This window comes from Furipterus horrens, unplaced genomic scaffold (assembly GCF_987537825.1).
Source record: "Furipterus horrens unplaced genomic scaffold, mFurHor1.1.pri manual_scaffold_2, whole genome shotgun sequence".
Classification (NCBI taxonomy): domain Eukaryota; kingdom Metazoa; phylum Chordata; class Mammalia; order Chiroptera; family Furipteridae; genus Furipterus; species Furipterus horrens.
In genome coordinates, this window is record NW_028327172.1 from 126,905,579 (window position 1) to 126,917,870 (window position 12,292).

Below are 12,292 nucleotides of genomic sequence, written 5' to 3' on the forward strand. Positions count from 1 at the left end.
CTTGCATGGAAGAATCAGAACAAGAATGAAAACTATCTCTTGGTGCTTGCTCAGTTGTGTGTGCACACTACAGGCCTGAAGAATTCTGCTGTTTCTATGTGTTCTACCACCTATACATGTATGTCTCAAACCTGGCCTTGGCTTGTGAGTGAGCTGACATAACAGACATGATGGTCTATGCACACAGACATCTGGCCCACCTGACTTATTGCTATAACTCATTTTTTCCTTTAATTGGCAAACACTATTTCATTGCAAATATCCCCACGAGCATTTACACTTTATTTTTGTCATTCATTTATATTTCAATATAAATATATTTGCCATAAAATTACCCCAGGAAATAATTTGCTAAGGAAGAGAAGACAATGAACAAGCAGTTTCTAAGCTCCCAGACAAGGAGAGGAAGGTAAAAGATACATCTGAGAAAGGAATATTATAGAAAGGGAGGTTGATGTTACTACAGACAACATTTACCTACTTCACAGCTCTAGGGTACAGGCTTTTAGGACAAGATCTTGCCAATGGACTTCCTAAAATAAATGAGAGAATAAGCATAGTAATAAAAGTAATAAATCAGAGGAGAATGCAGTGACAGTCTTTGTGTAGATTCACACACACTGTCAGCAGAGCTCGAAGTGCTCCCAGTCTAGGACACCATCATAGCAAATGGCTTCTAGTCTGGTGTAGACATCCCCCAACTGATGAATAGTCAGTGTTTAAGAAAAAAAAGTTACAATGAATAGTCAAGTTCATAATAAAGCCGAAACTTAATAGTTTTGAGCTCCAGATTCTGAGATATCAGTACCATAATCATTTTGAGTCCAACTTGCCATAAGCCCAGAATCCTATTGAACCCTCCACAGTATTTTCTTCCTTTAAGCCTTGACTATGTAGCTGAAAGATTTGAGGCTTCTTGAGAGAGGAGGAATAGCACAGAGATAATGGCTTCTGGGCATACCTCAAAGCAGGGCTAACTTTGGAGACTGGCTAATGGCTCTTGTTGTGCTTCTTTGGAATTGGAAGTAGGGTAGTAGGTGAAAGGCTGTACACTATTATCACCAGTAAAGCTCATACAGCATTAAGGAAATATTTGATAGGCAGTGGTGATGGGATTACCAGAGCAAAATGACAGCCACAATGTGATGTACTGGATAGCAAACAGTCAAATGTAGTTATGACAAAAAAAGGCCATTGGTATGTGTGGTTGGCCCCACAGTCACCTTAATTGTACCTTTGGGCAGGGTAAAGGAGATATCAGTTCTTTCAAGAAGAACTAAGATGCAACACTGTGATTTTTAATAACTCATTTAAAATCAATTATTTACCTTCATGAAACAAATCATTCCTCATATGCAGAAAATGAGAAGGTCATCACTGAACCTTATAATTACAGGAAATAAACATTTAGATTAGACATCCAGCAGGGTTCAACTTAGACACAGAATGTTTGCCTTGGTGGAAGTCATATAACTTATCAGTACATTTCACAAAAGCAAGGGGAGGCACCACATAATCATCTCAATTGATTCAATATGTTAAACAAATAGAAATTATTAGTAATTAGGAATAGAAAGTAAAGCAACTTCATGAGTATGAAAATATTATCTATTGTATTTTTTAAATTATAAGATATATCTTTCCAATTGTTTGTATCTCAGGTATAATTACATGGGTCATTTCACTTAAAGCTGATTGAACACACTCAATCCTTTGATCTAAGAAATAAAGGACAAAGGTCATTATTACTATTAGTAATTTAACTTATTCTAAAAGTTCTTGATAAGAAAATAACACAAGAACAGATATAAAAACGTATAATCATCAAGAAGGACACAAATACATCATTATTAGAAGATTACATGATTTTATTTCTAAGAAACCTAAGAAGGTCAGCTAATGAAATATTAGAACTAGTAAGGACATTCATTAAATGGCAGGATATTAAATACAGGTATAATAATTATTAATAATTAGAGCTTTTTTGCATGTTTCCTAAGTAGAGAATTGACACTTCTGTTGAAAAATAGGAAGGAAAATAGTTTTAATCATAGTTTGAAAATCAAAAGATAGGAAAGTTGGAAAAACAAGATTAAAACACCATAAGAATAATAAAAGGACTAACAATAACCTGAAAAACCATTAGTGATATATATGACAGGCAGAAAAGTAGAATTCTTTAATGTAAAGAACTCTTAAAAAATCAACAAAACAGCCTCCATAGGAAAATGGCAAAAAATATGAAGAGATAAATTATAAAAATACAACACTAATTTGTGAAAAAGAGAAAGCTCCATATCATTACTGTTAAAATTAAAATAACTATAAAATACCATTTTCTTTCTGTGTTAATTATCTCTTGCTGTGCAATAAACTACCCCCAAACTTGTATCTTAAACAACAAACATGTATTACCTCATGGTTTCTCTGGGTAAGGAATCCAGGTATGACTTGGTTCCTCCAGCTCAGAACTCTTACCAGTTTGCAATGGTTATCTGCCAGACTTGAGTTACAAGAACAAGAACAAGAAGAGTGGGAAGAGAGATGGTCAGAGAAAGCCAGAGAGAGAGTCTAAGCCCAAGACTTTTGTAACCTAATATTGGAAGTGATATCCATTGTTACTGCAATATTATATTCAATAGAAGTAAATCAGGAATCTAGCCCAATCACACAAGGCTGTGAATACCCAAGGGCAGTAATCACTGTGGGATATTTCAGAGGGTATGAATTCACACCTCCTATTAAACAGCAAAGAATAAAATACACAAGTAACTTAAATCAATTGGCAACATTTTTGCATCATAAAGGATGATGTGAAATATAGGTTGGTAAGAGTATATATTGGTATAAACTTTCAGGGGGATACTTTTGTCTAAAGAACAATAAAATTCTTGGATCCATGATTACATTTCTATGAATTCATTAAAAAGATAAAAGGAGACACACACAAGGATCAAGATAAAGGAATGTTTATCAGAGTCTTATTTATAGAAAGGAAAGTAGTAAAAAACTTTCACAAGTTAAGATAAAATAATTTACATTTATATCTGGATGGTAGAATATTTTACAGTAACTTTATGATGTTTCTAAAGTATATTTCACAGCATTAGAAAAGGTTTAAACTTTTTTAAGAACAAAAAAAGGAAATTATTGTGTAGTGTGATTCTATTGTATTGTAATGAGGTATGCATAAAGAGAGAGAGATAAAATAATTATTACCAATGTGTACTTTTGATTAAGAAAATTAGAGGAAGTTTTGACTTGTAAAAATGTCTATGAATATGGAGAACATTCCCAATATTTTTTGGAGGTTCTCGTTTAATTTCTCTTGTCAATGCAAAGTAGACAGCTATGATTTAATATAAAGGCATGATTAGCTATGTAGGAAAGAGTGAGTCTAGTCATTCTTATTGGTGGTATGCCACATGATGGACAGGACCCAAACTATGGCATACCACAGAACTCAGAGCAGTTTCCATACCTCGAGGCCCAGGATTAGTCTTGGCTAAAATACCACATGATAATAATAAGTACTATACTTAAAAAGTAATTTCATGTTGGCATACATTTAACATTATATGATGATTTTTAGCAAAAATTACTGAGTTCTAGTTATCCTTCTAATATGAATCTACTATAAATCTGCTTTCCAGAAGTCAAATCTCACCACCATCCTCAGAATTTTTCAAACTACCATAATCTATTTGAGTAAGCATTTGAAACAAAGAGCTCAATCACTAAGTGCTTAGTCTTTATTGTTATGGCTTTAGATGCATTCACTTAGAGATTTTTTTGTTGTTGTTGTTTTCTGTTTCTTTCCATTATTTTCATTGTTTCTGCTATTACAATTGCCTGTCCCCCCACCAGTATTCCCCCTTTTGCCACCCCCACCCAGCTTCCAATCCCCCCTTCCACCTACAATTCAGTCCTACCCATTACTTTATTCTGTGGAAACTATTTCTTTAACATCAGCATTTCCTGCTGGACTGTGAGAAACATGAGAGAGGGACATTATTTGCTTACTCATCTATTTCCAATGCCTCAGCACAGTCCATGGAGCACCTCAGGGACATAATACTTATTTATTAAGTGAATGAATGAATGAAGGTTTGGGTATTTGAGTCTGTTTAAGGTAACATGCTGGGGCCTTTCACCTTCTATTCTGTTCCTATCCTTCTCAAGACAGGAAAATTCAGAATCTGTAATGACAGTGTTTTTGTTTTCATAACCTACCTTTCCTAACTTCCCTACCTTTCTACCCCTGACACAAAGTACTGAGAAAGAAAGATAGTTGTCTAAATAACAAACTAAAGAATAGTCAATTATGGTGTGATACTTGAATGTTTTATTTAATCAAGTGACACAAAAAGCTGGCATAGCTGCTCTTTTCAGTAATTTGGGTAAATGGGCTGGCTTTTGGTCATTATGTTTCTATTTACACTAGTCTCCCAAGGAGTTCAACTTTAGTGTGTGAGTGCGTGCATGTGTGTGTGTGTGAATGTGAAAGGCAGAATAAAAGCTTGCAAAGATGTTCATGCCCTAATCCTGGGATCCATGAGTATGTTATATTATATGGCAAAAAGGACTTTGTAGAAGTGAATAAATAGAAATAAGTGTACAGACTTTGAGATGAGGAGATTATCCTAGATACATGGTGGTCCAAATCCAATCTCATGAAGCCTTTTAAGGTGGAGAACCTCTCCCACCTGGGTTAGAGAGAAATGTGACAACAAAAGAAGGGTAAGAGAGTTGTGGCATTGTTGTTTTTGCAAATTCAGGAAGGAGGCCATGAGCCAAGTATAGGAGGCCTCTCGAAGCCAGAAAAGCCAAGACAGCAGATTCTTTCATAAGAGCTCCCAAAGGAACACAGCCCTGCCAACACCTTGCTTTCAATCCTGTGAGATTGTTGACCTACTGAACTGTGGAAATAAACTGTATTGTTTTAAGTCACTGACTTTTTAGGGATTTATAATAATAGCAATAGACAATACAGTATTCCCTCACTTATTGTGGGTATTATGTTCTAGATGCCCCCCTTTACTAACCTTTTTCTCACTTTTATAAACATATGTTCTTAAACATATTATACACTCTTAAACCTATGTAACTTTAACAATATATGTATACAGTACCGCAAAACAGCAAAAAATTCGCGATAAATAATTAAATATATTTTTTAAAATCCCACGATATAGTGAGGCTGTGATAAGTCAACTGCAGTATAGAGAGGGACTACTGTATATTCAGTGGTATTTTGGTTATATTCATGTGAATATATTTGATTAATTCTAAAACAGTTATTTTAATAAAAAATGTTTATTCAAATATTATATCTTTATTTCAGCTTACTGTCCAGCCAACTAAATACACATAGGTTTAACAAATTGGCCCTATTGATTTTAAGAAAGTAGAATCAGGTGGGCCAAATAGAAATTTATTAGGGAATGCCTCCTTCCTGCTATTTTTTGGGGCTTTATGGGAATTATATGTAGTCAAGTTAGAAGTGTATATTGCTGTAGACATGTGTTCCTTTCCCAAGGAGATGCAAAATAGCAGAAGGGGTGTGGGGATAGAATTTTGAGTTAGCATTTGTAATCAGATTGGTGAAATATTTTGTGGGTTGTTGATTTTATACATAACTCTTATAGTCTCTTGGCAACATGACAAAAATACTTTTTATCCGGAGTTTTCTAATGTTTGACTTGTTAATATCAATGTGGGAATAAAGATTTGAAAACAAAAAACTTGAAGGTTAAAAAATTATACAAGATCATGGTTAAAATTGAGTTAGAGGATAACTTTGGTTTCTTTTATTTCTAATTCTCTTTTTTAACTCTAAGGTAAAAATAAGTAGAAGCTCCAGAAGTTAAAAAGAAACAAATTTTTTACATACAATTTTTAATCTTTTAAAGTATTTCTATTTAAGAAATTTTGCGTGATTTCAGCATTTGAAGCAATGAAAATACCTTCAATTTCAGAAACAATTTAGCTTCAATTTGGCATATGTACTAGTTTTCCATTACTTTGATAACAAATTACTCTTAACTTAGTGGATTAAAACAATACTAATTTATTCTCTTAGTTCTGGAGGTCAGAATCCAAAATGAGTTGTTGGTGCTAAAACAAAGGTGTCTACAGTGCGGGAGGTGCCAGGAGACAATCCATCTCATTGACTCCTCCAACTCCCAGGGACTGCTCGAATTGTCTCTTGAGCACATCAATTCATTCTCTTGCTTCTGTCATCATATCTTCTGCTCTGATTTAGACTCATCTTGCACCTTTTTAATAAGGACCTTTGTGACTGCATCAGGCCCATCCAGATAATCCAGTATAATCTCTTCAGCTCAAAAGCCTTAATTTAATCACATATACAAAATCACATTTTTGCATCATAAGGTGATATTTAGAGTTTCCAGGGATTTGGGTATGACATATTTAATGGGGGTGGTGGCAGCATTATTTACCCTGCCACAGTATAAACTAGAAATCACAAACATTCTGAAACCTCTCAATATTGCCCTTTACTCACCCTTTATGAGGGTGATTCCATGTTTGTCATTTCCATGAAGAAATAACTTATGGAATAATAGCACTGAAGAGCTGTCTGAGGCTTGGACATTATGTAGTCAATAACTTTTTGAATCAAGAAGGGAGCAGATTAAAGTTTTCATATTATTAGCCCACAGTCACTTGCCACACTTAGAGGCAGAGCAAGGGCCAGAGAGAATAAAGAAATAAATATTGTTTAAGTGCCTACCATGTGCCAGACAGTATATGTTTCATCAATCTTCTCAGTCAGACTTATTCCTTTCACTTTTACAGATACAGAAAGTAAGACTAAAACAATAACTGACTAGTCTAGGATTACACAGATATTTTGGTAAACTTAATTCCTGTTCACTAATAACCATTGCCCTTTCTTCTATTTCCATGTCTTGTTGAACTCAGGTGTGAATATGTGATATGCTTTGGTCAATGAAAAGTGTTCCTTCTGAGCTGAATTTTAAAGACCTAGTGCTTGCTTTACCTTTTTTTTTTTTTCTTTCCACACTAACCATCAATAAAGGATGTTTTACTAGACTGGTTCTCAAAGCAAAATAAACCTAATATGAGGTCTAAGCAAGAAATACACCTATGCTGTTGTAAGCCACTGACATTTGGAGACCATCTGTTACTTTTATATAATGTAACTTATCCATCTGGAGCAGTTATTAAAGTTGAGGCCAGAATCTGAATTTGCATCTGCCTGATTTAAAAGACTATGATCTCTACTCTAATTCTCTGATTCTTACTTTAGTGTTTATTTCACTTTTCCATACTATGAGACACATATACAAAATAAGGGAAACCTACCATATACTATAGATTGATTATGAACACTTTGCCTTAAACAAGTTTATGAAGTAGATAGATATTAACATCTAGTAACATCATTACTCTTAACCTTTTCTCACCACTTATTAGAATATACTTTATGTGGAAAAAAAAACAAGCAATGATCATAAGCTTAGTAACAGATAATAAGCAATATAATGGTGGCTGTGTGGCAGACACTCATCTAAATGCCTTATGTATGATAACTTAATCTTCACAAAGCCCCTAACAATAGGTATTATGATTATGATCTTTTTTTTTTATCAGAACTCTGAATTTCTCTTCTATTTCTTTTTTTTTTTTTTTACTTCCCTCCAGCATTCCCTCCCCTTAGTTCATGTCGAAGGGTCATGCATATAAGTTCTTTGGCTTCTCCATTTCCTATACCATTCGGTTTTTTTTTTTTTTTTAATGTGTTTTATTGATTACAGTGTTACATTTGTTCCAATTTCCCTTCCCTCTGCTCCCCTCCACCCGGTGGCCCCCCTCCCTCCCTTCGTCCCCCCCATTAGTCCATGTCCATTGGTTGTGCATATAGTTCTTCTCAGTCTCTCTCTGTCTATTCCATTCCCTCCTACGATGTTTCTTAATTCCTATACCATCTCCCTCCCTCTCCCCCTTCCCCCTCCCTGCTCTCCTCCCCCCAATATGCTCCCCACACCTATAGTTCTTTTTCCACTCTCATTGCCTACTTAGTTTGCCTTTGTTTCAATTCCCTAGCTTCTGTTGTTGGTTGTTGTGATGCAGTTTTCATTTTAGATTTCATAGTTTTGATCCTCCTTTTTCTAAACCAGTCCCTTTAACATCTCATATAACAGGGGTTTGGATCTAATGAACTCTTTCAGTTTTATTTTGTCCTGGAAACACTTTCTCTGCCCTTCTATTCTGAATGACAGCTTCGCTGGATAAAGTATTCGTGGTTGTAGGTTTTGGATTTTCATTACTTTAAATATTTCTTACCAGTCCCTTCTTGCCTGCGGGGTCTCCCTTGAGAAGTCAGCTGATAGTCTAATTGGGACCCCTTTGTACATGATTCTTTTCTTCTCTCTTGCTGCTTTTAAGATTCTCTCTTTATCTTTAACTTTTGACATTTTGATTATAATGTGTCTTGGAGTGGTTCTTCCTGGGTCCAGTTGTTTTGGAACTCTCTGTGCTTCCTGGACCTGTAAGTCTATTTCCTTCCCCAAGTTTGGGAAGTTCTGCCTTATTATATTTTCACTTAATTTTTCAATTTTTAGTTCTTCTTCTTCGCCCTCTGGCAATCCGATAATCCATATGTTCGATCTCTTATAGCTGTCCCAGAGGTTTCTGATCCTCTCATCATTTTCCTTGCTTCTCATTTTTTCTCTCTGCACTGGTTGACTGTTCCTTCTCTGTGTTCTGGTTTGTTGATTTGAACTCTGGATTTTATTTCCTCACCATCTGTCTCGTATGAGGTTTTGTTCCTTTCAGTATGAGTGTTTTTCAATTCTTTCTCATCTTTTTCCAGATCTTTTGTTAATTCTGTAAGCCACCTGATAACAATGGCCCTGAACTGAGCCTCTGACAAGTTCCTTATTTGTTCATCTGTCAGGTTCTTCATCTGTTGCCTGGTGAGCTGCGCCACTGGGATTTCTATAGTTGTCTGCCTCATTTTGACAGATGCGTTTTGTTTCCTTGGGCCGGCTATATGATCTTATTTTTTAGATAAGAAAACTGAGGCACTGGCAGTAGATGGAAGAGCTTGCATTAGAACCAGTTACAGTCCTGAATTTTTTTCAGCCACTTTTAAATCAAATTGTTAATTTATTTCAAATGTTTATAATCAAAGCCACACATTTAATATATGAGAATTAACAAACATAGGACTATAAACTTAAATTATATTTAAAAATTTGTTTTGCAACTTCTGTTTTATTTGGAGCTTCACATATAGGTTGTTTCTCTATATTAAGACACTACTCAATTGAAAATACAAATCAACCAGACTGGTGGTTTCAGGAAAATGTCTAGCTGTCTGTCTAGATTAATACAGTAGCATAATCAGATATATAGTGTTCTGTACATCTTCCCCTGTAACTGCAGAGTGATTAACCACAATTAAGTGCTGTTGTTGCCACTTTTAAAAAGTCTGCTTATTGCTTTACCTAAAATACAAATAAATTTATCCACTGCCCTTTCGCCTCTTCCTTTCATATGTGCTACCATGACACCAGTACGACTTGTAAAGAGCTAATCATTTTGTCAAGTATCAGATCTGAAATTCAAGTACTCTTGCAAATGAAGTCACTGTATTTGGCAAAGACCTGTCATAAGGAGTAATTTATACACTGTCTTAGGTTTTAGGAAGAAATTAGGGAAGGCAGCTGGAACACATGCCCTGAAAGTGTGGACCTGACAGGATAGTCTTCCTGAAGCTAACTGGCCTACCTATGTAACACCATAAAATATAAACAAATGTTTTCCTTTCAGAGTTTATTGATCACAGAGACACAACATATATTTTTGAAAACATGCCGTCATTCTTAGCTGTTGACTTTTATTAGTAACAAACAGATGCATTTCTATTTCCTATGGGGACTCCACATGATTATATGACTTACTAATATAGGTTTCCTCGCTGTTCTCAAGTAGAGTATTCCTGTGGAACATTTCAAAAGCTGAAATGGCATAAAAAGAAAAAGCAGTTACTCTAGGACACATCTTGCTAATGGGTGAACAAAATAAATGGAGATGAAGCACGGATGCTCACAGAGTTCAAAGCTATGGCAGCTTGATGCTCAGTGTGGCTCCTGGGGAAGGAGCTTGGTGGGACTATTATCACTGCAGGGGAGCCATTGCCTCTATAATGGCTCATGCAGAATGAACACTGACCATTATTTCACTTTTTTTTCCAAAAAGCAAAAACCATCTTTGAATTCTTTTTGGATGGCAAAAGCAGCTAAGTCTTTCATAAAAAGTGGTGTAAAACAAACTTTTGAAAAGCAGGAGATACCTGTAGTATGACAATCAATATTTATGTTTCAGTCTCCTGGGTTTCAAGGGCATGGGGAATAACCTCCTAAGTTATTCATTTGCTATTCTACACTTAATGCTGAAAAGCTTTAGTACTAGGAGTATACTTTTAGTTTTTGCCTAGCTATAGGTTTTTCATATATGGTCTTTATTATGAGTTATGATGCTTCTATTTACACTCTGCTAAGAGTTTTTATCATGAACAGGTGCTGGATTTTAACAAATGCTTTTTCTGCCTCTATTGATGTGATTTTGTTTTTCATTTTATGTGATGAATCACATTTATTGGTTTTCAGATATCATACCAATCTTGCATCCCTGGGATAATCCTACTCGATCGTGGTGCATGATCTTTTTGATGTGTTGCATGATCTCATTAGCTAATATGTTCTTGAGAATTTCAGCATTTATGTTCATCAGGAATATTGGTCTATACTTTTCTTTCTTTTTTGTGTCTTTACTTTATTTTGGAGCTGGGATAATACTGGCTTCATAGAAAGAGCTTGGAAGCCTTCCCTTCTCTTTAATTTTTTTGAATTCTTCCAGAAGGATCAGTGATAGTTCTTCTTTGAGATTTTTTCTTGCTTCTTGATGAAGGCCTATAGTGCTATGAACTTCTCTCTCAGGACTGCTTTCATTGTGTCCCATACATTTTGGGTTGTTGTGTGTTCATCTTCATTTATTTTCAGGTATTTTTGATCTCTCTCAATCTCATTGGTTACCCATTCATTATTTAATAACATGCTATTTATCCTCCAAGTTTTGACTGTTTTTGATTCTTTTTATTGAGGTTGATTTCTAATTTCATGCCATTGTGATCTGAGAAAATGTTTGATATGATTTCAATTTTTTTGAATTTACTAAGACTTGTTTTGTGGTCTAACATGTGGTCTATCTGTTAGAATCATCCATGTTCACTTGAGAAGAATGTATATACTTCTTTGTGATGAAATATTCTGTAAATATTAATTAAATCCACTTGATCTAATGTGTTTTTTAATGCTGCTATATCCACGTTGATTTTTTTGTCTGGAAGACCTGTCCATTGTTACCAGTGGGATATTAAAATTTCCTATTATGACAGTATTGTTGTTGATACCTTCCTTAAAGTTCACCAATAATTTTTTATATATTTAGGTATTGGTTGAATGTATCTTTACAAAGGTTATGTCCTCTTGTTTTATCAAACCATTAAGAATTATGAAGTGACATTCTTTATATTTTTTTATGGCCTTTGTTTTGAAGTCCATTTTGTCAGGATTGCTATACTCAATTTTTTTTTCATTTACATAGAATATTTTCCTCCATACCTTTGCGTTCAGCCTGTGGAAATCTTTTGCTCTGAAGTGGGTCTCTTGTAGACAGCATATATATGGGTTGTGTTTTCTTATCCACTCAGCTACTCTATGTCTTTTTTAAAATTTATTTATTTATTTATTTATTTTTAGAGAGAGAGGAAAGGAGAAAGAGAGGGAGAGAAACATCACTGTGTGGTTGCCTCTCACTCGTGCCCCCAACTGGGGACCTAACATGCAACCTGGTCGTGTGCCCTGACTGGGAATTGAACCAGCAACACTTGGCTCGCAGGCTGATGCTCAATCTATGTCTTTTGATTAGAGCATTAATCCATTTACATTTAACGTTATTATAGTTTAGTAGATATTTATTGCCATTTTTTAATATTGTACCTATGTTTTTCCCTCTATTTCTTCTTCTTCTTATGGAAGGTCCTTTAATATTTCTTGCAATGCTGGTTTGGTGGTAATGAGCTCCTTTAACCTTGTTTTGTCTGGGAAGCTCTTTATGTGGCCTTCAATTTTAAATGATAGCCTTGTTGAGTGAGCCATCTAAGTTGCATGTTCTTAGTTTTCATTATCTGAATATTTCCTGCCAATCTCTTCAAGCCTGTAGTGTTCCTGCTGAG